Source organism: Molossus molossus, unplaced genomic scaffold (genome assembly GCF_014108415.1).
Source record: "Molossus molossus isolate mMolMol1 unplaced genomic scaffold, mMolMol1.p scaffold_m16_p_15, whole genome shotgun sequence".
Lineage (NCBI taxonomy): Eukaryota > Metazoa > Chordata > Mammalia > Chiroptera > Molossidae > Molossus > Molossus molossus.
Window position 1 is genome coordinate 33,204,569 of NW_023425350.1, and position 25,134 is coordinate 33,229,702.

General features: G+C 39.7%; 1 pseudogene; it reads right to left on the bottom strand.

Moving 5' to 3' along the window:
• LOC118631155 overlaps window positions 1–17,867 on the bottom strand; it is a 65,406-nt pseudogene extending 47,539 nt beyond the window's left edge.
• Window positions 17,868–25,134: the final 7,267 nt, after the last annotated feature.

A 25,134-nucleotide genomic window follows, 5' to 3' on the forward strand; every position in this document is an offset into this window, starting at 1 on the left:
GTAGAAAACCCTAAAATCTACTTGACTTAATAAATGAATTTGGCAAAGTAGCAGGGTACAAAATTAACGTCAAGAAATTGACGGCATTCTTATACACCAATGATGAACTCACAGAAAGAGAAACTTTTAAAAAATCCCATTTACCATTGTGGCAAAAAAATTAAGATACCTAGGAATAAACTTAGCCAAAGAAGTAAAGGACCTGTTTGCAGAAACTACAGGACATTGAAAAAAGAAACAGAGGAAGATATGAAAAAGTGGAAGCACATACCTTGTTCATGGATTGGAAATTTTAACATCATTAAAATGTCCATACTACCCAAAGCAATCTATAGATTCAATGCAATCCCTATTAAAATATCAATGACATATTTCACAGAACTAGAACAAATACTTCAAAATTTTATATGGAACCAAAAAAGACCTTGAATAGCCACAGCAAACTTGAAAAAGAAGGACAAAGTAGAAGGGGTCACAATACCGGATATCAGGTTATGCTACAAAGCCATTGTAATCATAACAGCCTGGTACTCACACAAGAACAGGCATATAGATCAGTGGAACAGAACAGAGAACTCAAAAATTGACCTGACATTATGCTCAATTAATATTTGACAAAGGTGGCAAGAGCATACAATGGAGTAAAGAGAGCCTCTTTAATATATGGTGCTGGGAAAATTGGACAGCTACATGAAAAAAATGAAACTAGACTATCAACTTACACCATACACAAGAATAACCTCAAAATGGCTAAAAGACTTAAATGTGACTTGTGAATCCATAAAATTCCTAGAAGAAAATATAGGCAAGCCCTGGCCGGTTTGGCTCAGCGGTTGGAGCATCGGCCTGTGGTACAGAGAAAATATAGGCAACATTCCAAAATATATCGAGTGCTCATACAGCTCAACAAAAGGAAGACAAAAAATCCAATTAAAAAATGGGCAGAGGAACTAAATAGATACCTCTCCAAACAGGACATACAAGTGGCTAAGAGAATTATGAAGAAATGCTCAACATCACTAATCATCAGAGAGATGCAAATTAAAACAACAATGAGGTATCACCTCACACCTGTTAGAATGGCTGCTATCAACAAATCATCAAACAAGTGTTGGCGAGGGTGTGGAGAAAAGGGGACTCTAGTACACTGCTGGTGGGAATGCAGACTGGTGCAGCCACTATGGAGAGCAATATGGTGTTACCTCAAAAAATTAAAAATTGAAATTCTATTTGACCCAGTGATCCTACTTCTAAGAATATACCCTAAGAAGCCTGAAACACCAATCAGAAAGAATATATGTACCCCATGTTCATAGCAGCATTATTTACAATAGCTAAGATCTGGAAACAGCCCAAATGTCCATCAGTGGATGAATGGATAAAAAAGCTGTAGTACATATACACAATGGAGTACTATGCAGCTGTAAGAAAAAAAGAGCTCTATTCTTTGAGATGACATGGAGGGACCTGGCAAGTATTATCCTAAGTGAAACAAGCCAAACAGAGAAAGGCAAGTATCATATGATCTCACTTATTTGTGGAATATAATGAACATAACAGTCTGAAGAACAGGGTAGTCCCAGAGACGTGGAAGTAGGGTACAGACAGGCAATCCCCTGAAGAGGGGGTGGGGAGGGAGAGATAAACCACAAAACTTATATGTAAGTATGCATAACCAATGGACGTGGACAACAAAGCTGGGGACAGGGCAGGGAGGGAGGAGGAGGAGGGTGTCAATGGGGGAAAAGGGAGAAACATCTGTAACAAAAATAAATAAATAAATAAATAAATAAATAAATAAATAAATAAATAAATAAATAAAAAAAAAAGAAAGAAAGAAAGAGAGAAAGAAAGAAAATAAAATAAAGAAAATGTAGGCCACAAAACTTTAGACATCACACATGGCAGAATTTTAACTGATACCATGCCTAAGGCAAGAGAAACAAAGGAAAAAATTAATGCATGGGACTACATCAAACTAAAAAGCTTCTGCACAGCAAAAGAAACAAGCATAAAAATGGAAACAAAACTCACTACATGGGAGAGCATAACTGCCAATAATATATCAGATAAGGGGTTAATTTCCAAAATATATAGAGTGCTCATACAACTATCAAAAAGAAGAGAAAGAACCCAATTAAAAAATGGGCATTGTAACTACATAGACACCTCTCCAAAAAGGACATACCAATGGCCAAGAGACATGAAAAAAATGTTCAACATCACTAATCATCAGAGAGATGCAAATTAAAACAACTATGAGGTATCACCTCACATCTGCCAGAATGGCTGCTATCAACAAATCATCAAACAGCAAGTGCTGGCGAGGGTGTGGAGAAAAGGGTACTCTAGTACACTGCTGGTGGGAATGCAGACTGGTACAGCCACTATGGAAAGCAATATGGTGTTACCTCAAAAAATTAAAAACTGAACTTCCATTTGACCCAGTGATCCTACTTCTAGGAATATACCCTAAGAAGCCTGAAACACCAATCAGAAAAAATATATGTACCCCTATGTTCATAGCAGCATTATTTACAACAGCTAAGATCTGGAAACAGCCCTAGTGTCCATCAATAGATGAGTAGATAAAAAAGCTGTGGTACATATACACAATGGAACACTATGCAGCTGTAAGAAAGAGAGAACTCGTATCTTTTGAGAAGACATGGAAGGACCTGGAGAGTATTATGCTAAGTGAAATAAGCCAATCAGAGAAAGACAAATATCACATGATCTCACATATCTGTGAAATATAATGAACAAAATAAGCTGATGAACAAAATAGACACAGAAAGGAATATGGTTCAGACTGACAAACCTCAAAGGTGGGAGGCGGCCAGGGTGGGGAGGGATGAGATAAACCAAAGAACTTTTTGCATGTATGCATAACCAATGGACATAGACAACAATGCTGGGGGGCTGGAAGGATCAGGAGGAGGCTGTCCGGAGCGGGGAGGAGAAACATCTATAACAAAAATAAATTAATAAAAATGGGGGGAAAATCCTTTAAAAAAGAAAGAAAAAAACATTGATGTACTTTTTCCCAAGTAGTTATCTGGTAGTGGAGATGGAGATAAAATGCTCTCTTCTTCATAGAGCATTTAATCAAGGCCACCCACAGTCTAGATGTTTTAGAATTCTCCCATTGAGCCATTTACTCACCAGCAGAGAAAACAGGAGGATAACGACTAAAAGAATGGGGTGCTAGGTGTGACTTCATTTGTGGCCCCTCTCTTGACATAAATGGGCAGTGAGGGGGCTCTACACTGGGACTTCTCCAGTCCTCTTGTAGACTGTGCTCTAACTAAGCTCAGAAATGGTTGGTTAGGGTTCAAAATAATGTTTATGAAGCTTAATTACAATGTAGCACAAAAACAATTATGCAAATCATTAAAAGAGGTGGATCAACTTTGTTATAAGTGTTTCTTACCTTCAGGAATGGCTCTTCATTCAACTATGCTCAACTTCCAGAATTTTCTAGCCATCTGGGCTGCTTTAACCATCTCACTCCAGAGAGGAGAGAGAGGAAAAGAGAGAGAGAACATTGTCCCTAAAAAACATTTCCTTATCAGAATAGACTTACACAAAGGTAGGGCCATGGCAGAATGGTTAGAAGTGCTATAATTAGGCCAAAATGTATGTGCTACATTCCCCATTACTTCCTTGTTCTAGAACTAGAGCTAAGATTTCAGTCAGGTAGAAATTAAGTGTGCAATTCACTTTTTCTTCTCTCTCTGTCTCTGTCTCGTTTTTTAAAAAGCTGGTAACCAGCATTAAAGACAATGTGGTGGTATCCTTATAACTAAAATATAGCTTCATTTCTGCTCATGAAAATATGTAGTCAATTAGCCATAATGTGGTCCAGACTCCCTTTGATATTCTAAAATAAAAACATTCCAAGTTATTTACTCAAAAAGAGTTGTTTCTAAGCACACCCAGTAGCTGCTGTTTTTAATAATGCTGCTTTTAATGGGTGTGGGGCATTCTGGGTGGAGGGGAATATGTAGCTTAAAGTTCTGAATTATTATCACTGGATTTTTGGAGTAATAATATAAGAGCTTACAGTTAGATAGAATTATTACTGAATAGTGTTCAATCGCACGTATTTAACAATTTTTGTACTCCTTTCTCTTTTCAGGCTAGGGAAGAAAAACAGGTGAGAGATCCCTTCCAAGGACACTTTTCTCTGGAAATTCTCCCCACAGGAGCAGAGAAGGGAACTAACTGCCTTTTATATAGCATTGTCTGAGGAATAGTTCTCAAATGCTTATTCGTGGAAATGGCAGGGCCATATGCCCAAGAATCTCCTGGAGAACGTTAATTACAAAATTCCTGGCTCCACCCTGATTTGGAGGGAGTAGGGGTAGGGTATGACGGAGGTACAGGTGGTAACCACTAATTTGGAAAGCAAGACTTCTCATTTATAGTTAGATGTCTGGGCTTTTTAGCATTTTCCTGCTGTGTGACTTTCAGCAAATCAATCAACTTTTCTGAACCTCACATTAGTCATTTATAATGTGATGATGTATCAGTAAATTCTACCCCAAAGAGCTGTCTTGAGAATCAAATGAGATTGTATATATAAAAGCACTTATTAATCTGCCAAGTACTTTACAATTTTGGCTAAACTTAGATATTTAAATCCTAGTAGAATTTGTGTTAAGTGATTTGGGAGATAAAAAAGAACAAACATATGGTTTGGGAGGAGTTTTCAATCTATGTGGAGAAACAAGGTACAAGTGAAATGGCATAAAAACTACATCTAACAGCATATTAAACCACCAAAAAAGCCTTTTTAGTGTGTACTGTGGTCTCTGGGCTAAGGTAAATCATATTAGGTGACTGAGAAGTATAATATATAACATGAATATTTTTCTGAAAAGGTTTCCAATTTTGGTGGAGAGAAGAGTTCCCTCTATATTACACAAGTAATGAAAAGACAATATATTCAAAATAATGTCTAAATTATATGGTCCTGCCTATATGGGTTGCTATAGAAAACTCTGAAGAAAGAGGAGTAGGAACTGCTGTAGTCCAGGAGGAGATTGAACTGAAGCTGAGCTTGGAGTTAGAACAGCAAAGAGGAAAGAGAGAAGGTCATTGATCAGAGGAACAGCAAAGGCCAAGCATAGAGGCAGGAATAAACATGGGGTAATACACATCAACAAGGTGGGAAACATTACAGAAGACCTTAAAAGCTCGGCTGCAAAGTTTGTAGTTTGAGATATCTGTGCATATTTTGTCTACATGAGAAGGGCCTGTCTACATACCTACCCTTGAAACTCTAGAACTATGCTGTCCAATATGACAGCAACTAGCCATGTGTGTCTATGGAGCACTTGAAATGTGGCTAGTCTGAATTTAGATATGTTTTATGTATAATACACATACTAGATTTCAAAGATTTTGTACCAAAAAAATCTCATTTATGTTTTATATTATTTGTTGAAATGATAGTACTTATAATGTATTGGGTTAAATGTCATTAATGCCTGTGTAAATACCTGTTTCTTCTTTGTTGTTCTTAAATGTAGCTGTTAGAAAATGTAAAGCTACATATGGAAGTTCCATTATATTTTTATTAGATAGCACTGTTCTAGAATGTCAGGATGGACTTTAAAGAATCTTATTTACACAAAGAGCCAACAGACACAGGAACCCTGGGAGCAACAGGGAGGCTTGGAAGTAAATGGTTGGGGAAATGCCTAGGAAGCCAGAATTAACAGTAGTGCATTCTCTCACCCCCACATCCACACCAGAGCAAGGTATGGATGCACACTCAAGTAGGAGAGACTCAATGCAGTTGGACTTGGCTCTAAAATAGTACATAAAGGTCTATATTAAGGGATATTTTTGTGTGTAACACTGAGAAGAACCATTAAGAAATTAAGAGCCCTGGCCGGTTTGGCTCAGCAGTTAGAACGTTGGTTAGCAAACCAGAGAGTCCCCAGTTCAGTTCTCACTAGGGGCATGGACATCAGTTTCGGTTTGTCTCCAGCCCTGGTTAGGGTCATATGAGTGGTAACCACTCGATGTGTCTCTCTCACATCGATGTTTCTCTCTCTCTCTTCCTCCCACTCTCCCCCCAGCTCTATTGGAAGATAAATGCTAAATAAATAAATAAATAAATAAATAAATAAATAAATAAATAAAATGTCCTTGGATGAGGATAAAAAATAAAATATAATAAAAAGAAATTGAGAGAGCAAGTAATGTACAAAAATTGTAACAGGAGGACTCAATTGTAAACAGGAGCCATAAAAGTCATCGATTGAGAGACAGAAACCTCCCCAACTTCAGGAAAATATCGCTGGCCACATGGGCATGGACCCAGGGAGCTAGACAGCCCTTGGGTAGAAGAAAGAAGGGTTGGGTTGGCTCTAGCTATCAGGCAGCAGAGTGGAGACCAGCAGCTCTGACCAAAAAGAGCAATATTCTCCAAGGACAACAGGTGAGCCCCCAGAGACCAGGAAAGAGAGAGTTTTCTAGCAGTTTGTTTGGGCCCAGAGCCTAAAGTAATTTCTACTGGTACATCTATATCTATGTATCATCTCTATCTCTGTCTCTGTCTCTATCTACTCATCTATCTATCCATCCTGATATCAGGGGGAAAGATTTGCTCTCTGTAATATGACTATGTTCTAAAGAGTGAGTTATGTTAATGAAGAGGCCTTTGTTTTTATGACCATTTTAATGGATATGTATATACAAGTTTAGGGGAGAATCTAAGCCCATTTCCTTTCTTGCCTTTCCCCTAGTCCCCTGCTCCACCCTCCAATCCAGGGTCTGGATGTCTTTAGCACTACAGTTTCAGAGTGAGAGAGAAACTATTATGCCTAATCAGGTGAGAAAAATTTGGAGGAGTGGTGGGCAGAGAGGAGGGAGAGCAAAGGGGAAGAAGGGCTGAGGAGAAAGGAGAAAAAGCCCTTCATTTTGTGATGTGATCCTCTTCTTATAACCCCACCAAAGCTTAAGTAAATTCTACTAAACTGACCAAAATTTGGCATGAGTGAATTTCTTGGAAAAACCAGCAGAGACTGAGTTTTGCCTCTGGCATAATCTGGGGAGAAACATACAGCATATTCAAAAGCACAGCCAGACCTCAAAATGTAAGTCCCACTGTTCCATTTTATATCAGGAAGTGAGGCAGAGAAAATATTTTTTTTTTAAATAAAAAATTTGGAGTTTAGAGATATAAAAATTGTGTCCAGGGATAGCCTGTGGGAGGAGCTGGCCTTATCGGCCTATTCTCATATTCTGGCCACCTGGACCAGGTCAGAGAGCTCAAAGGAAGGCCCTGTCTCTGTAGGCTGTGCTGCGTTAAGGCACTGCTATCTTTCTGAGAAGGAGCATTCAATTTTTCCAAAGCTCTCTAATCTCATCCTTAATTTTTTTTTTCTTCTTTTGGTTATAGTATAGCCTTAGTTGGCTCAAAGACCATAACATTAAAGACTGAGAAGTAAAAGATGCCAGGTCTCCAGACTTAAGTATTAAAGCTGCTTCAGATGCAGGAATTGGGGGAAGTGGAGGAGGGCGGAATGATCAGAAGAGGGAGCCAGGGAAAATGGGAGGGATGGGATCATGACACTTGCTTTCCTGTTCTCCTACTCATCTGTTAGTATTGGAATGAGTAGGCTCTGGAATTCAGCTGAGCATTGGATTTTTTTTTCCCTGTTTCTTTTTGGGCTCCATGTGTTAACTGAGGATTCCCACATAGAGCTCCTTGGCCCCTGAGCCAGCTCTGCAGCTGGCAGTGTGCATTTCTGCCTGGTGTTGGGGAGGGAGTGGGCGGGAAAGAAGGACCTCAGGAAAGGGGAGGGCTCCTCAACAGAGGACCTGAAGTCCTAATGAAGCTCTCTCTGTCTGAGTCAACCAGCAAAACTGTGTTTACTCCAGCAAGAATCACCTTGGCAACCAGCAGAACCAAAGGAGTCTTAGTTTTTAGGAGTGTATTATGATGGGGCAGCTTAGAGACATAAATTCTGTAGGTGCATGTGTATATGTACAGACAATGCAGTGTATATTTTTTCATGTGGTTGGCTCTACTGATTTTCAAACTAAAGAAAAAACCATCAATCTGACATAGTGAGATTTTTTCAGGTTATTTCTTGATTGCATGTAACCATGCTACCCAGCCCTCGATGATATGCTGGGTAACACTGAAGATATGATGAATACAGTTTGAGAATATGGTACTGTAGTCAGTGTGGAACAGGCAAAGGTGAGAGGTGTCTGCTGATAGTTGCATTTTCCTAGAGCGTCAGAACTTCCTGGGGTCATCATGGATTTAGGACCTGGCATCAGCTCATCAGGTCAACCAGATACAGTTCTCTCAAGAGTAATCAGGTTCCAAGGTTCCTAATTATCAGACTTATACTTATTTTTCAATAACAGTTGCCAATAGTACAACCTAGGCTTTTTCCAGAAGGAAGGAAAGTAAAAAATAGCATTAATTCCAGAAAATTCTTTGATAAGCACAGGGTAAAAGGAGGTGAGTTATCCCAAAAAATACTGATACTTTGTTATAACAACTATCTCCCTATTAGAAGACACCAACCAAATGGCCAGTAACATTCACTTTGGGGCGTTTTTTGCTCCTTGTCAGTACTAGAACACAAAGGCAAATACTCACTTTGGGACTTTCCCCCTTAGATTACTTTCTCTTTTTTAGTGGTCCAAGGAGGAAGGCCAGCGCTAAAGTAGAACTAATGGGTATATAGCCAGTAGATATTTAGAATATAAGAGTCAGTTAGACTAGGTGAACAATTGGATGAGAAAAAAAGAGTGATATACTGATTTCTCACAGGTGAGAAGATGGGTAATTATGCCACTAACTGAGATAGAAATTATGTAAGGACTCAAAGACAAAAAGGAGAGGAGGCCTTAGCTCACAAGAGATTCCAAATTTTATTTTTGTAAGTTAGAAAGCTAATGGATGAGAGATAATCGACTACAGAGTACAGAAAGTTATGTACCTCAGAGTGGAACACTAAGAAGAAGTGGACAAAACTTGCAGAAATCCACAAGGACTGTGAAGGCAGGGTTGAAGTGTGACCATGAGAACAAGAGAATTGGTTGAAAGAATAGTTGGATCCTCAGTTCCACTCCCTGTTTCCACTTCCCAAACTCTGACAGCTGGCATAATGCCATCTCCATAGGAGATCAGAGGATTCTTTTCTGGAGAAACAGCTGGCTCCCTACCTGATCCAAGTACAACGGAGCCTATGAAGCCTACCAGTCATTAAGTGTCATATATATTTAATACATATTACTTTTATTTAGAGCAGTTTTAGGTTCACAGTAAAATTGAGCAGAAGATACATAGATTTCCCATAAACTTCCTGTCCCCACATGCATAGCTCTCCCCGTTATCAATATCCCACCTCAGAACAGCACGTTTTTTACAGTTGATGAACCTACATTGATACATCATAATCACTCAAAGTCCATAGTTTACATTAGGATTCACTCCTGGTGCTGTACATTCTATGGGTTTGGACAAATTTATAATGACATGTAGCCACATTATAGTATCATATAGAATATTATCACTGTGCTAAAAATTTTCTTGCCCTGGCCGGTTTGGCTCAGCGGTTGGAGCGTTGGCCTGCGGACCAGAGTACCAGGTTCGGTTCCCGCTAGGGGCACATACCAAAAAAAGAAGAAAGAAAAAAAAAATTTTCTGTGCTCCACTTATTTATCCTTTCCTTTTCCCAAACTTTGCCGTGGCAACCACAGATCTTTTTTATGTCTCTATAATTTTGCCCCTTCTAGACTCTATTATAGTTGAAATTACACGGTATGTAACCTTTTAAGATTGGCTTATTTCACTTATGCATTTAAGGTTCCTCTATGTCTTTTCATGCCTTGCTAACTCATTTCTTTTTAACCTGAATAATATTTCATTGTCTGGATATACCACAGTTCATTCACCTACTGAAGGACATCTTGGTTGCTTCCAAATTTTGGCAATTATGAATAAAGCTGCTATAAATATCCATGTGTAGGTTTTTCCATGGACATACGTTTTTTTTGTTTTGTTTTTTTTATCCTCACCCGAGGATATTTTTCCATTTTTTGTACAGATAGAGTGGGAGGGAGAGAGAGGAAGGGAGAGAGAGAGAGAAACATCGACGTGAAGGGACACATCAAGTGGCTGCCACCCGCACGACCAACCAGGGCCGGGGACAAACTGCAACCGAAGTAAGTGCCCTTAGCGGGAACCGAACCTGGGTCTCTCTGGACCACAGGCCGACGTTCTAACCGCTGAGCCAAACTGGCCAGGGCTGGACATACGTTTTTAACTCCTCTGGGTAAATAAATACCAATAAACATGATTGCTGGGTTGTATGGTAAGAACATGTTTAGTTTGTAAAAAAACACCAAACTGAACTGTCTTCCAAAGTAGCTGTACCATTTTGCATTTCCACCAGTAATAAATGAGAGTTCCTGTGGGCTCCACATCCTTGCTATCATTTGAAGTCAGTGCTCTGTTGACCATTCTTTTTTTTACCACCCATTTTGCCCATACTCCCACCCTCTACTTCTGCAACCACCAATCTTTTTTCTGTATCTATTTCATTTTTAAAAAATTTTTAGATTCCAAATATGAGATTATACAGTATTTGTCTTTCTCTAATTTATTTCACTTAGCATAATGCCCTCAAGGTCTATCCATGTTGTTGCAAATGGTAGAATTTCTTTCTTTTTCTAACATTTTTTGTATCTATTCATCCATAGATGGACACTTAGGTTGTTTCTGTGTCTTAGCTATGGTAAATAATCTTCAGTGCACATAAGGGTGCACATATCTTTTCAAGATAGTGGCTTCATTTTTTGGATAAATAACCAGAAGTGCAATTGTTAGATCATATGGTAATTCTACTTTTAATTTTTTGAGAAAACACCATACTGTTTTCCACAATGGCTGCATCAATTTACATTCCCGACAATAGTGTACAAGGGTTCCCATTTCTCCACATCCTCCCAAAACTTGTTATTCCTTGTCTTTTTGGTAATAGCCATTCTAATAGGTGTGAGGTAATGTGATTTTGATGCGTATATCCTTGATGATTAGTGATGTTAAGCACCTTTTCATGTACCCGCTGGCCACTTGTCTGTTTTGTTTGGAAAAATGTTTATTCAGATCACTTGCCCATTTTTTAAATTAGATAGTTGGGTTTTTTTTAGAGTTGTATGAATTCTTTATAGATTTTGGGTATTAACCCCTTATCAGACATATGATGTTCTTCCATTCTGTAGTTGCCTTTTCATTTTGTTAATGGGTCCTTTGCTATACAGAAGTTTTTTAGTTTGATGTAGTCCCGTTTGTTTATTTTTGCTTTAGTTGCTTCTGCTTTTGGTGTCAAATCCAAAAATTAATGTCAAGGAATTTACCACCTTTATTTTCTTCTAGGAGTTATATGGTTTCAGGTCTTATGTTTAAGTCTTTAATCCATTTTGAGTTTATTTTTGTGTATGGTGTAAGATAGTGGTCCAGTATCATCCTTTTGCATGTGGCTGTCCAGTTTTCCAAACACCATTTATTAAAAACACTATCATTTCCTCATTGTATCTTTTTGGCTCCTTTGTCATAAATTAATTGCCCATAAATGCATGGGCTTATTTCTGGACTCGCTATTCTGTTCCATTGATCTATGTGTCTGTTTTTATGGCAATATGATACTGTTTTCATTCCTATAGCTTTATAATATAGTTTGGGCCAGTTTCATCTGTCTATTAAAACAGGGGTATAGTGGTATCTCACTGTTGTTTTAGTTTGCATTTTCCTGATGACATATAATGTGGAGAATGGTTTTATATGCCATTTGTACACCTTTGGTGAGGTGTCATCAAAGGTCTTTGGCCCCTTTTAAATTAGGTTTTTCTTTTTTGAGTTATAAGAATTGTTTGTATATTTGGGATAACAATCCTTTATCAAATATGACTTTTCAACTATTTTTTCCCAGCCTGTAGCTTCTGAATTTATTCTCTCTCTCTTTTATCTAACTTATCTTTATTGTTGAATGTATTACAAACGTCCCTCTTCCCCAATCCCGCCCCCCTCCTGCCTTCCCCATCCTATTGTTTGTGTCCATTGGTTATGCATATAAGCATAGTTCTTTGGTTTATCTCCTCCTGCTGTCCCTCCCCCCTTCCCTTTGAGGTTCATCAGTCTAACAACCAATTTGTACTTCTTAATTCCTTCATCTTCTTCACCCATCCCCCCCAACCTCACATTTGCAAGCAACACAAAGTTCTCTGTATCTATGAGTCTGTTTCTGTTCTACTTGCTCAATTTTTTGTAGATTCAATTGTTGATAGATATGTATTTATTGCTCATATTTTTTTTTCTTATTATTCTTCAACAAGACCCTTCAACATTTCATATAACACTAGTTTGGTGGTGATGAACTCCTTTAGCTTATTCTGTCTGGGAAACTCTTGATATGGCCATCGATTCTAAATGATAGCTTTGCAGGATAGAGTAATCTTGGTTGTAGGTTCTTGCTTTTTATCACTTTGAATATCTCTTGCCACTCCTTTCTGGTCTGCAAAGTTTCTTTTGAGAAATCAGCTGACAGTCTTATGGGAGCTCCCTTGTAGGTAACTAACTGCTTTTCTCTTGCTGCTTTTAAGATTCTTTCTTTGTTTTTAACCTTTGGCATTTTGATGATGATGTGTCTTGGTGTGGGCCTCTTTGGGTTCATCTTGTTTGGGACTCTCTGTGCTTCCTGAACTTGGATGTCTGTTTCCTTCACCAAGTTAGGAAATTTTTCTGTCATTATTTTTTCAAATAGGTTTTCAATTTCTTGCTCTCTCTCTTCTCCTTCTGGCACCCCCATGATGCAAATATTGGTATGTTTCAACTTGTCCCAGAGGCTCCTTATACTGTCCTCATTTTTTTAAATTCTTTTTTCTTTTTGCTGTCAAACAATTCAGTTCTTTCCCAAATGTCTCTGGTGCCTTTCAAGCTCCCTCCCCAATGCTGGAGCCCAGAGGGAGCAAGTCCAAGTAAGTCCCTATTCGGGCCCTTTAAGAGGAACTGCCTGGGGCTCCAGGACCCTCAGCCTCCCTCAACCTCAGTTCCCACTGGTTTTACAACCAGAAGTGATGGGGACTTCTCTTCCTGGCACTGGAACCCTCAGCTGGGAGCCTGGTGAGGGACAGAAACCCCTCATTCACAGCCGAGGTATCCCTCTTGATTTTTATCCACCAAACACAGGTATGGGACCAGCTTGTCTGCACCCCTGCCCCTCTTACCAGTCTTGATGTGGCTTCCCCTTTAATTTCATACTTGTGGGACTTCCATTCAGCTCAATGTCAGGCAGTTCTCAATTATGGTTGTTCTGTAGTTTAGTTGTAATTTTGATGTGGTTGTGGGAGGAGGCAAGACCGAGTTTACCTACACCGTCATCTTGACCAGAAGTCTCTATTTATTCTCTTGACAATGTGTCTCACAGAGCAGATTTTAAAAACTCTAGTGAAATCCAGCTTATCAGTTCTTTCTTTCATGAAGCACACCCTTTGTGCTGTATCTAAAAAGTCATTGCCAAGCCCTAGGCCATCTAGGTTTGCTTCTATGTTATCTTCTAGGAGTTTTATGGTCTGTGCTTTACAATTAGGTCTGTGATCTATTTTGAATTAATTTTTATGAAGGGTGTAAAGTCTGTGTCTAGATGAATTCTTTTGTGCATGGATGTCCAGCTGTTTCAGCACCATTTGCTGAAAGAACTATCTTTTCTCCATTACATTGTCTTTGCTCTTTGTCAAAGATCAATTGACTCTGTAGGTCTATTTCTGGGCTCTCTATTCTGTTCCATTGATTGATTTGTCTATTCTGTTGCCCATACCACACTGTCTTGATTACTATAGCTTTATGGTTAGTCTTGAAGTTGATTTGTGTCAGTCTTCCAACTTTATTTTTTTCCTTCAATATTTTGTTGGCTATTCTAGGTCTCATGTCTCTCCATATAAACTTTAGAATCATCTTGTCAATATTCACAAAATAACTTCCTGGGATTTTTATTGGGGCTGCATTAAATCTATAGATCAAGTTGGGAAGAACTGATGTCTTGACAATATATTGAGTCTTTTTAGCTATGAATATGGAATATTTCCCTATTTATTTATCTTCTCTGATTTCTTTCATCAGAGTTTTATAGTTTTTCTCATATCACTCTTGTACAGATTTTGCTAGATGTATACCTAAATATTTCATTTTGGAGCATGCTAATGTAAATGGTATTGTATTTTTTTTATTTTAAATTCCACTTGTTCATTTCTGGTATATATGAAAGTAATTGACTTTTGTAAATTAACCTTGCATCCTAAAACTTTCCTATAATTGCTTATTAGTTCCAGAAGGTTTTTGTTGATTCTTTCAGATTTTCTATGTAAATGATCATGTCATCTGTAAACAAAGATAGTTTTATTTCTACTACATATAAATATACTTATATATATATATTTTTTTCTCTTCTTTTTCTTTTTGTCTTGTCTTACTGCATTAGCTAGGACTTCCAGTATAATGTTGAAATGAAGTGGGTGAGAGAGAGGACACCCTTTCTTTTTTATCCTCACCTGAGGACTTTTTTTTGCATTTATCTTCAGATAGAGTGGGAGTGAGAGAGGGAGAAAGATAGAGAGAGAAACATTGATGTGAGAGAGACACATCGAGTGGCTGCCACCCACATGACCCCAACTTGGGCCGGGCAACCAAGGTACGTGCCCTTAGCAGGAACTTAACCCAGGACTCTCTGGTCTGCAGGCCATCGCTCTAACTGCTGAGCCAAACCAGCCGGGGCAGGACACTCTTTCTTTGTTCATGGTCTTATTAGGAGGCTTTGAGTTTCTCACCACTAAATATGTTAACTATACATGGGTTGCAACCAATCAGTGTTTTTCTCTCATATTAATGTTTCTTTCTCCCTCTCCCTCTCCCTCTCTCTCTCTCCCCCTCTCCCCCACTCTCCCTTCATCCCTCCCTTCCTTTCTCTAAGCATATCCTCAGGTAAATATATATTTTTAAATGTATATATGTACACAGTTTTAAAAATCAAGCAAATGTGGCTGGTCCGAGTGCAGTGGTGTCTTAAAAATCAAGCAAATGTGCATTGACTTTTTTTTTCTCCAGGACCGGGCATATGACCAAACCAGAGCCAATGAAATACAAGTAAATCTTTTGCTGAGACTTCCAGAAAAGAGACTTTTACCATTTTTAACTGCCCTTTCCCACTCCAGAATGACCTAGAGTTCCTATGGTGACAATTCTTTCTATAGTGGCTAATCTAATCTAGTCTAGTGTGGTTCCAACCTAATGGATTTAATATGAAAATAATCAACTGAACATTCATCCACCTTGTTCCCAATCTCTGGTCAGCTCTGTGGAAGATATAAGACAAGAGAAAGTTATGATCCTTTTTGTTCAATGATCTGACAACTTAATTTTGGAGACAGGACTAAAACACATAAAATGGGCTGTGGTGGCTGTGCAGGACTGAAAAACAGCTACACACCTGTTAAAGGAATCATATTTAAGAGCTGGCAAAATTCTGCCAGCACCAATGTTCTCAAATCCCTTCACAGCCAGCCCACTGGGAAGGGAGTATGCTTGTCAGAAAAATACAGATGCTTTAACATGTGCAAACCCAAATTTACTTGAAAGTGGAACAAAAAAGAAAATATTAAAAGTTAGAGTCTTGTGTCTAACAGAAATGAGTATAAATGTTCATCAAAAGAATGGTACACTTAAAAATGGTTAATAAGGTAAACTTTATGTCATATGTATTTTACCACAATAAACATTTTTTAAAAAAGATATATACTAGAATGTTCAGAGAAGTACTATTTATGATAGCCCTCCAACAGACAATTACCCAAATATTCACCAACTGTAAAGAGGACAGATGTTTGTATATTCACACAATGGAATACTATACAGCAAGTAGAAAGAACAAACTATTGTTACATGTAAAACCATGATGTTTAATGAAAGAAGCCAGAGACGAAAGAGTACATATTGTATGATTCTACACATAGTAAGTACACAAATAGACAAAGTCTAATTTGTGATGTTGTAAGTAAAGCTAGCTTGAACTCTGGTGGGAAGGAGGGGAGGTTAATGACTGGGAGAGGGCATGAGGGGCTCTGGGATACCGGCTGTGCTCTATTCTTGGTTTGGGTGCTGGGATGTTTAGCCTGAAAAATCAGTGGGCTATATGCAATAATGATGTGCATTTTATACTATTAAAGAAATTGAATTAATAATTAATAACCTTCCAAAAGTTAAAACAATAAAAAATTTAAAAATAAAAAATTGGTTTCTATATAACTTCTACTTTGTTTTACACATGTGGAAAGGGAGGCTCAGAAAGGTTAAATGATGTACATGTTGTCACATGGTTGTCAAGAAACAGAACTGAAAATGACCAAGGTGTGGGGGCTGCAAGTTCTGTGCACTTTCGTCTACACATCAGAGTAATTGCTGGTTATTTCCCTAGAAGAGTTCACAACATTTTCAATTTGTTTGTGTTGTTTTTCAGAAGCACAGTTGGAGTGGGTAGTGGGAACCAGTGCAGAGGGCATGTACTCATGATCAATATATGTAAAGTACCCAGCCCAGAGCTTACACATAGGAGAGCCTTAATAAATGCTGATTCTCTCAACACATCCCCCTTTCCAGGGAAATGAAATGTAGAGAATGTTGAGGAGTGCTAGTAGCTGTGCAGTGGATACTGTTCACCCTAGAACAAACTGACCAGGCTGCAGCCTCAGGTTTATACTGACGCCTCTTATATCTATCACTAGGGCAAACTGTCCTGGGAGTGGGCATGTGTGTGTATGTGTGTGTGTGTGTGTGGGGGGGGGGCTTCTGATGTAAGTTTAAATTCCTTGCTATTTGTAGAGCAAGTGAGAAACCGAGCTGGGAAGCCAAAATATGGGATAGACTTAGTGTAAGAAGAGGAGTCCCCTACCTCAATGAACATAGAGTTCATGTGTCTGTATGTAAGGAGTTGGGCTCCTTTGTGCAGTCTCCACCGGTCATTCTTTTTTTTTTTATCCTCACCCAGGACACTTTTCCATTTTTTGTTCAGGTAGACTGGGAGGGAGAGAGAGGAACACAGAGAGAGAGAGAAACATCGATGCGAAAGGAACACATCGAGAGGCTGCCACCCGCACAACCGACCAGGGCCGGGGACAAACTGCAGCCGAGGTACGCGCCCTTAGCGGGAACCGAACCGCGGTCTCTCAGGACCGCAGGCCGACGCTCTAACAGCTGAGCCAAATCGGCCAGGGCTCCACCGGTTATTCTTGATGGTCACTTATTTCATGTCCTCTGAGCCAGTCTGGGCAGGGTGGATTGTATGCATTGATTCCTACTTAGATACAGAAAACCCTGTACTCTGAGCTCCTCAGCACTCTTAGAAACCTGTGTTTCTAGAACTGGAAGCCAGTGTTATATCTTTGCCAAAGGGGCAGTTTTCCCTGGGAGTGTCCCTGCCAGCCATTGATTTCACATCGTGGCAGCGACACCTAGTGGCCATATGTGAAAGTTCAGCCCGCGCCCCCCTCCCCATCTTTCCCCACCCCCTATTGGCTCTGAGAGTCAGGGGGAGGAATTTAGGGAGGTTCCAGACACTGCCTTTTACACACAGCTTCTCCCAGTCCTTGATTCCTATGCTGCCAGTTCTGCACAACTCAGCCCTTAATCACATCCTGTCCTGGGTTGCCCTCTGTTTCATGTGTAATCATTTAAAATCATTTGTCTCCCCAATCAGACTAACGTTTTGAGGTTAGGACTATTGGAATCACATACTTTTCGAGTTGGTTGGGAATTTAGGGTCCTCTAATCTGACCCACATGTTTTCGGGATGGGGAATGAAGATGCTGAGGGATGAGGGGAAATACCTAGCTACTTAAAAGTGTAGTTTGGACAAGAGCCCAAATCTCCTGAGCACTCCCAGTTCAGTACTGCCTGTGGCACCATGCTATTTCTTTGTGTCACTCAGAGTGCTTGCACACAGTAGGCACCTGACACACAGTCAGTACTCCAGATGTACTGCCTGATTGACAGATCGTCATCCTCAGCACTCAGCTTGCCAGGAAAGTGAGTTTTCAATTGTCATCTGGGCCATCTCCCACTTCTGTACCTCCTGAGAATTCTGATCAATTCAAGGAGCCACTCTTGCCACAGTTGGCCACTGCCTTTTCCATTTATAAGACATACAATATGGATTCAAGGGAAGAGAAAATGAAGAGGAGATGCACAATGGAAAAAAGACCCCAATCCCAGCATCCCTTCAAAGCAAGTGGCTACAGTATGCTGCATAGGCTCTAGGTCGGTGCTTATTAGACTTTCATGTGCATCTAAATCTAGAAATCTTGTGGAAACACACATTCTGATTCAATAGGTCTGGGGTGGGCCCTGAGATTCTGCATTTCTAACAAACGCCTAGATGCTGCCCTTTGAGGGCAAAAAATTCAGGTAACTACCCCTACCCCAGCCCAGGGCCTCTGAGAGGGCCAGTGGTCCAACCTGAGCCTCTCTCTCCACCTCAAGTCTGCTGTTGCCCCTCTGACCCGGGCTTCAGGGAAAAGGGAAAGGAGCTATGAGTACCATGAGCCCTTGATGAGTTATTCCAAGTCTCTTTCTTCACCCCATGCCCCACTCCCCCCACAGATCCTGCCCTCAGACAGTCTGAGGTAAGATTGAACCTGACTAAAACACTGCACAGAAAAGGGGGTATCGACTTGCTGTTGACATGCCTTACAGTTTTCCTGAGCAACATTCCTCCTTGGCTGCCATTTTATGTCTGAGTGCTATGATATTCCTATAAGCCATAGAGTTCTCTTTTTAATTATAAAATATATTTTAATTTATATAGTTTAGCTATATATGTTTATATAGTATACATATTTTCATTTTTACTATTCTTTTCCTCCCACTAAGCACACACAATTCATTAATGCTAAATTAAAGAAGAGAAGAAATGAGAATTAAGCCATTACTCTGTGACCAATATTATGATGAGTATCTTCATGCATATTAACTCACTTAATCCTCACAATGCCCCTGCAAGACGATATTATTATTTTATTTTATAGATGAGAACAATGAGGGAGGTTGGGCAATTTATACCAGACCCCCCAGCAAGCATAGAAACCCAGATAAGTTAGAATAAAATGTTTCTTTTTACTATAATGATAGTAAGTACTAACATTTGCATTGTGTATACCATGGACCAGACACTGCTCTAAACACATACACTGACTCATATAACCTTCGTATCAACCCTATGATATAGAAAATATAATCACTTCCGTTTCACAGATGAAGAAACTGAGGTACAGAAAAGGCCAAATTACTAGCCTAATATCACACCTCTAATTAGTGAGATTTTAATCCAGAGAAGTACTCTCAACATCATTCAATATTGCCTATAATTTCCTACCAATTTTTAAAATCTCACAATTGAGTGGAATCTCCTCTCCCATTGTGTATCACCCTTTTCTTATTCAGTGTATACAGTATCCCCTAGAAAGTCCCCATTTACCACATCAGTAAACGCCTACATATTCATTTTCCAACTGGGACTGCTTGGGCTTCAAACTGTCTTTGTACCCTGAGAAGCCTGGGATCTCCTTGGAGAACCCCCTTCTCCATTGATTGGAAGTTGAAGGAGTTTGGGGAGTCATGTGCTTCTCCATCGACTCATCACTCTGTCCCACTTGTCCAGCAGGCCAAAGACAAAAAGCAAAACTATGAGGCTGGCTGGCAAACTGAGTAGGACTGGCGCTATCAGAGTCTACTTTATAGACCGGGGGTGGGGCACATCCAGTCCGCGGGCCATATAAGGCCCATAAAATCATTTGGTCTGGAAACTCAAAATTTAATAAATCTAGTTTTTTCACAGCAACATAAATTATATTATGTGAATCATAATAATAACATATTTTTCTTTTTTTATCCTCACCTGAGGGCATTTTTGCATTTATCTTCAGATAGAGTGGGAGGGAGAGAGGGAGGAAAAGAGAAAGAGACATCGATGTGAGAGAGACACATCGAGTGATTGCCACCTACATGACCCCAACTCGGGTCGGGGACAAACCGCAACTGAGGTATGTGCCCTTAGCAGGAACCGAACCTGGGACTCTTTGGGCCGACACTCTAACTGCTGAGCCACACCAGCCAGGGCAATAACATAATTTTTGAGGGACAAGCAAGGAACATCCCTTATGGGATTGAAAAGACACATATGAATACATGATGGGACATACATGTATGCTTCTTGTCGGGTGCCTGCAGCCCATCTGCCTGTATTGCAGTAACTCAGAGGACAGTCAGTGCCAGGCAGGCTGGGAGTATACACATTGTGAAAGTGTTAACACACTGTGGCAAAACTACGGCGATCCGGTGATGATGAGATGCAATGAGATGATTTCTCGAAACGTTGATTACATTGCTTTCAATGATTAACTGTCAACACAGACGATAACTCCAATCCAACCTTTATCCACACATCCATGATCAACAATCTTCAAAAAAACTGAATCTCAGATGAAGATTAAGGAAATTACAGTATACAGAAAAGACCTCAAGAGTCTATAATACAAACATTGCATATGTTCTAAATCCAAGGTGCAGGATTAGAACAGCGATCAAAGCAAAATAATCGCATCGCTGGCAACACACACACTGGATAGTTATTAACACTTAAGTGGTGTGGCATCCTACAAATGGTGACTACAAAGAAGAGTTGATGCAGAATGTTGATCTTCCCAAGAGAAATGGACAAATGATTATTTTTTTGTTGAAGTCAAAGGCAAACCTATGTACCTAGTTTGTGGCGATGGGTGAGCAGTAATGAAAAAAAATCTGGAGTGTCATTACAGCTCAAAACATGCTAAACTCAATGAATTGGGAGGCCAAATATGTTTGGATAAAATCAATGCTTTTCAGTGGAGTTTAGAATCACAACAAGCCACTTTCACTAGGCCTTGTTGTGACAGTGACAACATTATTCAGACGAGTTAGGTAGTGAGCAAACTAATCCAACTAATCTCAAAGAAGCTGAGGCCTCTTGTAGAGGGAGAGTTTGTGAAAGAGTGCTTGGTGGCTGCTACAGAGTTGTTAGTACCAGACAAAGTAAAATTGTTTTAGAGTGTTAGTTTGTTTCAGAGAACCCATCTCAGATCAGATTACTGATTTAACATAAGATATTGAAAAAACACACAGAAGGATTCTACAGAAGATCCCAAATGTTTCCCTCTGGCTTGTGATGAGACAACAGACTTAACAAATACTACCCAATGGCTGTTTTCGTTGGTGGGATAACTGCAGAGTTTGACACACGAGAGGAACTGCTGTCACTGAAAGCCATGCATGGCGCTATAAGAGGTGATGACTTGTTTCAGAGACTTGTTTTATCAATGAAAAAACTTGAGCTAACACTTGAAAAATTAAGTGGCCTTACTACAGATGGAACTACAGCCATGGCTGGCTTGCAAAAAGGGTTAATTGCATTTGTCAAGAAAGAACTGATTTGTCTCAGTCTTGATCCAAGTGATTTAATTATGCCACTGCATCATACACCAAGAAAGTCTGTGCACAGTCGTTGCAGCTCAACAATGTGATATCAGCAGTAGTGTCACGCATAAATTTTGTCAAAAGCAAAGGGTTTAACAGCCACCAGTTTAAGGAGTTACTGAATGATCTGGACTCTGAGTACAGTGATCTTGTTTATCACTGTGAAATGCGGTGGCTGAGTCACAGGAACATGCTCATGAGGTTTTATGAACTTCTGGATGAAGTCAAGCAGTTCATGGAGTTGAAGGGAAAACCTGTCAGGAAACTCAATGATAGCAAGTGGCTGTGTGATTTAGCATTTATGGTGGACATTAACAAGTATCTCTCAGAGCTGCACATCAAGCTGCAGTGCCCCAACCAGCTTTTTAGCTCTGTCCTTTCATTTTTTTTTTTTTTAATCCTCACCCGAGGGCATTTTTCCATTTTTTGTTCAGATAGAAAGGGAGGGAGCGAGGGAGGGAGAAAGAGAGAGAGAGAGAGAGAGAGAAACATCGACTTTAAAGGGACACATGCCACCCGCACAACCAACCAGGGCCGGGGACAAACTGCAACCGAGGTACGCACCCTTAGCGGGAACCAAACCCGGGTCTCTCTGGACCACAGGCTGACGCTCTAACCACTGAGCCAAATCGGCCAGGGCAGCTCCTTCCTTTCAAACACGAAATCATTTGAAGCTAAATTAAGGCTGTGGAAAGTGCAACTCAAAAGAAATAACAAGTGTATTTCCCCACTCTGGAAGGACGAAAGCCTTCTACCACACTTGAATATGGTGGTGACTATGTGAAACTAATTGAGGCATTTAATGAAAGATTCAAGGATGTGAAAAGTAAACAAATGGAATTGAACATCTTTGCTACACTGTTCAATGTGGAACCAGCTGATGTGCCAGATAACCTACAACACAAAATTATTCAGCTGCAAAGCGATGATGAGGGAAAGCTAGGTATAACCACCTCCCACTGCTTGAGTTCTATAAACGTTACATAAGCAATGATGAATTTCCCACTTTGAGGAGACATACATTGAAATATGCATCTGTGTTCAGAACAACTTATTGCTGCAAGCAGTTCTTTTCAAAATTTATCATCGCAAAGAGTCAACTGACGCAAACCTGGGAAAGCAGTTGCAAGCAGCAACATCATGAATACCAGCTAACATCACCCACCTCACCAAAGAGAAGCAGTTCCAGTTATCACATGAGGGGTAAGTTGATTAAATGTTTGACAAAATAGAGCAGGCTAATTTTTAAGTTGATAATTTTGTATGTTATATGATGTTATAAATATCCTAATGGCCCTTGGCAGAAAAAAGATTCCCCACCCCTGTAACAGACACAATAAATGTTGGGTGTGCACCCAGGGCCCCTTCCCTACTGACTGGGAATGTTTTGTCACTTTGTAGTATTTTTTTAAAACTTATTTTCTGTTTATCTATCATACTTCTGAGTATTGTTTTTCCTACCTGAAGGACTAGAGAGTAAAGGTGCCTTCATGTTTCTGTGTACACGGAGGTTGCAGTCTTATGTACCTGTCCCAATTCTTCCCCTTGCTGTGTGACTAACAAACAGTTATTTGAACTTTTTTAAACCTTAGTTTCCTCACCTGTAAAGTGGGGATAATGAGATCCATTTCAAAGGATTGCTGCATAGGAATAATGAATTTAAAGTACCTTGCTTATCATAGGCACATTAAAAAGTCGCTATTGATTCATTCCTTCTTTCTGAGTGGATGAACAAGTTGAATGAATATAAGGGAAGGTTGAGATGGCTAACCTGATACCCCTGAAACCATCAAACAACTCCTTTAACTTAAAAAAAAAAAAAAAGTACATTTAGAAATGCATTTAGAAATGAGCGAGAACTGGGTAAATAGAGAAGAACATTACAGGTTATATGGGAAGGCTTCATTTTTAATGGATTGTGTCCTCAACTTAATAGCTTTGCTGAGGCCTAGGCTAATTCAGTAACTGATGGCGGACAAGCCTCTCAAATCCTCCTTTACCTTGACCCTAACCCAGCTCCAAATTCAAGCCCAAGACTTTCCATGGGAGACTTCCAGCTACAGGACAGTTTTCTTTTTTGAGGGTGGGGGGAGCACATACTGCATTCTATGAGTAAAGCAAGGAAACTTATTTTGTCGTTGCTTTTGGAGAGAAATATAAGTTATTGAAGGAACTTAAGGTATTGTGGTAATATGAGTGCACCTACTGATAAGACCAAAATTTTTTTTGAAAGAAAGAAACAAAGTTTGAAAGTAGATAATGGTTTTTCTTGTCTCTCAAAGGATAATAGACATTGAAATAAGATGGTTGTTTTTATTGGCCTTTTTTACGCTTGTTGTGTTTAATGAATGGGATATTTGTCTTGAAACCAATTTATTCTCCAAATCCAGATACATCTGGTTTACTGATTGTAACATCCCTGTTTTTCTTTTAATGGATTGTGTTTGACTTGTAAAAATAAAATACAATTAACATCATACCATGTGATCAATGCAATGAGCATATGACTCTTACATTTTAAAACTTCTGGGACTGAGTTTCTAGTGCGATTACAATGGGCCATAAAAATTGGTGATGGAAACTAGTTTCCCAAGTTAGGGTGTCTATTTACTGTCTACTGGCATCTATGACACTTTGGAGTAAGACAGTAATCATCTAGCAAGAAATGACTACTGTTGACTCATCAATTCATGAACTTTGCACTAATTACAGTGCCTCAGTTTCCCTGTTTTATAAAATGAAGTTGTCACCTGCCTGCCTCTCTGGAGTGTTTGGAAAGCCCAAGGAGATAATAGTCTTTGAGTGCTTTGAAAGAATACATTATAAATGCTAAGTAATAATAGTAATAATAATAATAAGGAGTCTTTAATAACAGGAGTCCTTTAATAATACTCATCAAGTATAATAACATTACTAACCAGTAGGAACAAGACAGAGTGCGTCTCTGGCTTCTTAATCATTAGTTTATATCATGGGAAATTGGTAATCGGCAGTCATTTGGGTTGGGGCTCTGTCTCAAGAGGCAGGATCCCTCAGTGAGGCACCTGGTCTTTCCTGGACTCTCCAGTTAACACTTGGTTGCCTTTAGGAAGACATGTACATGCAATTGGGAGAGGAGGATTCAGTGGCATAATACTTCAACAACTATGAGCAGGGAACATGATTTTGAATTTCTATCACTAGCTGGTTGGAGAAAGAAGGAAAGGTACTTTGGGACCCAAGAAAGTTGTAGGTAGGCTTGAGGGTCTGGCCAATGAGCCTGTGTGGCGACTCAATCCTGCCACAAGATGGCGACAATCCAGCTGGAAACGCCTGCTCGGGGTGGCCCTGTAAATTCTTGGGAGGGGAAGGGGCTTCCTCCTTCAAACACAAAGAAGGGATCTTTAGAGCTGGGAAGAGCCGGTTGGGTGCTCTCACAGCGGGGATTGGGAGCCTTTGCTGCGACAAGATCTGCCCGGACAAGAAGAAGGAAGGTGCTTTTTCACCCCCGTGGGCTTCGACTTCAAGGACTGAAATACTTGGGGGATTTTGTGCAAAAGCAG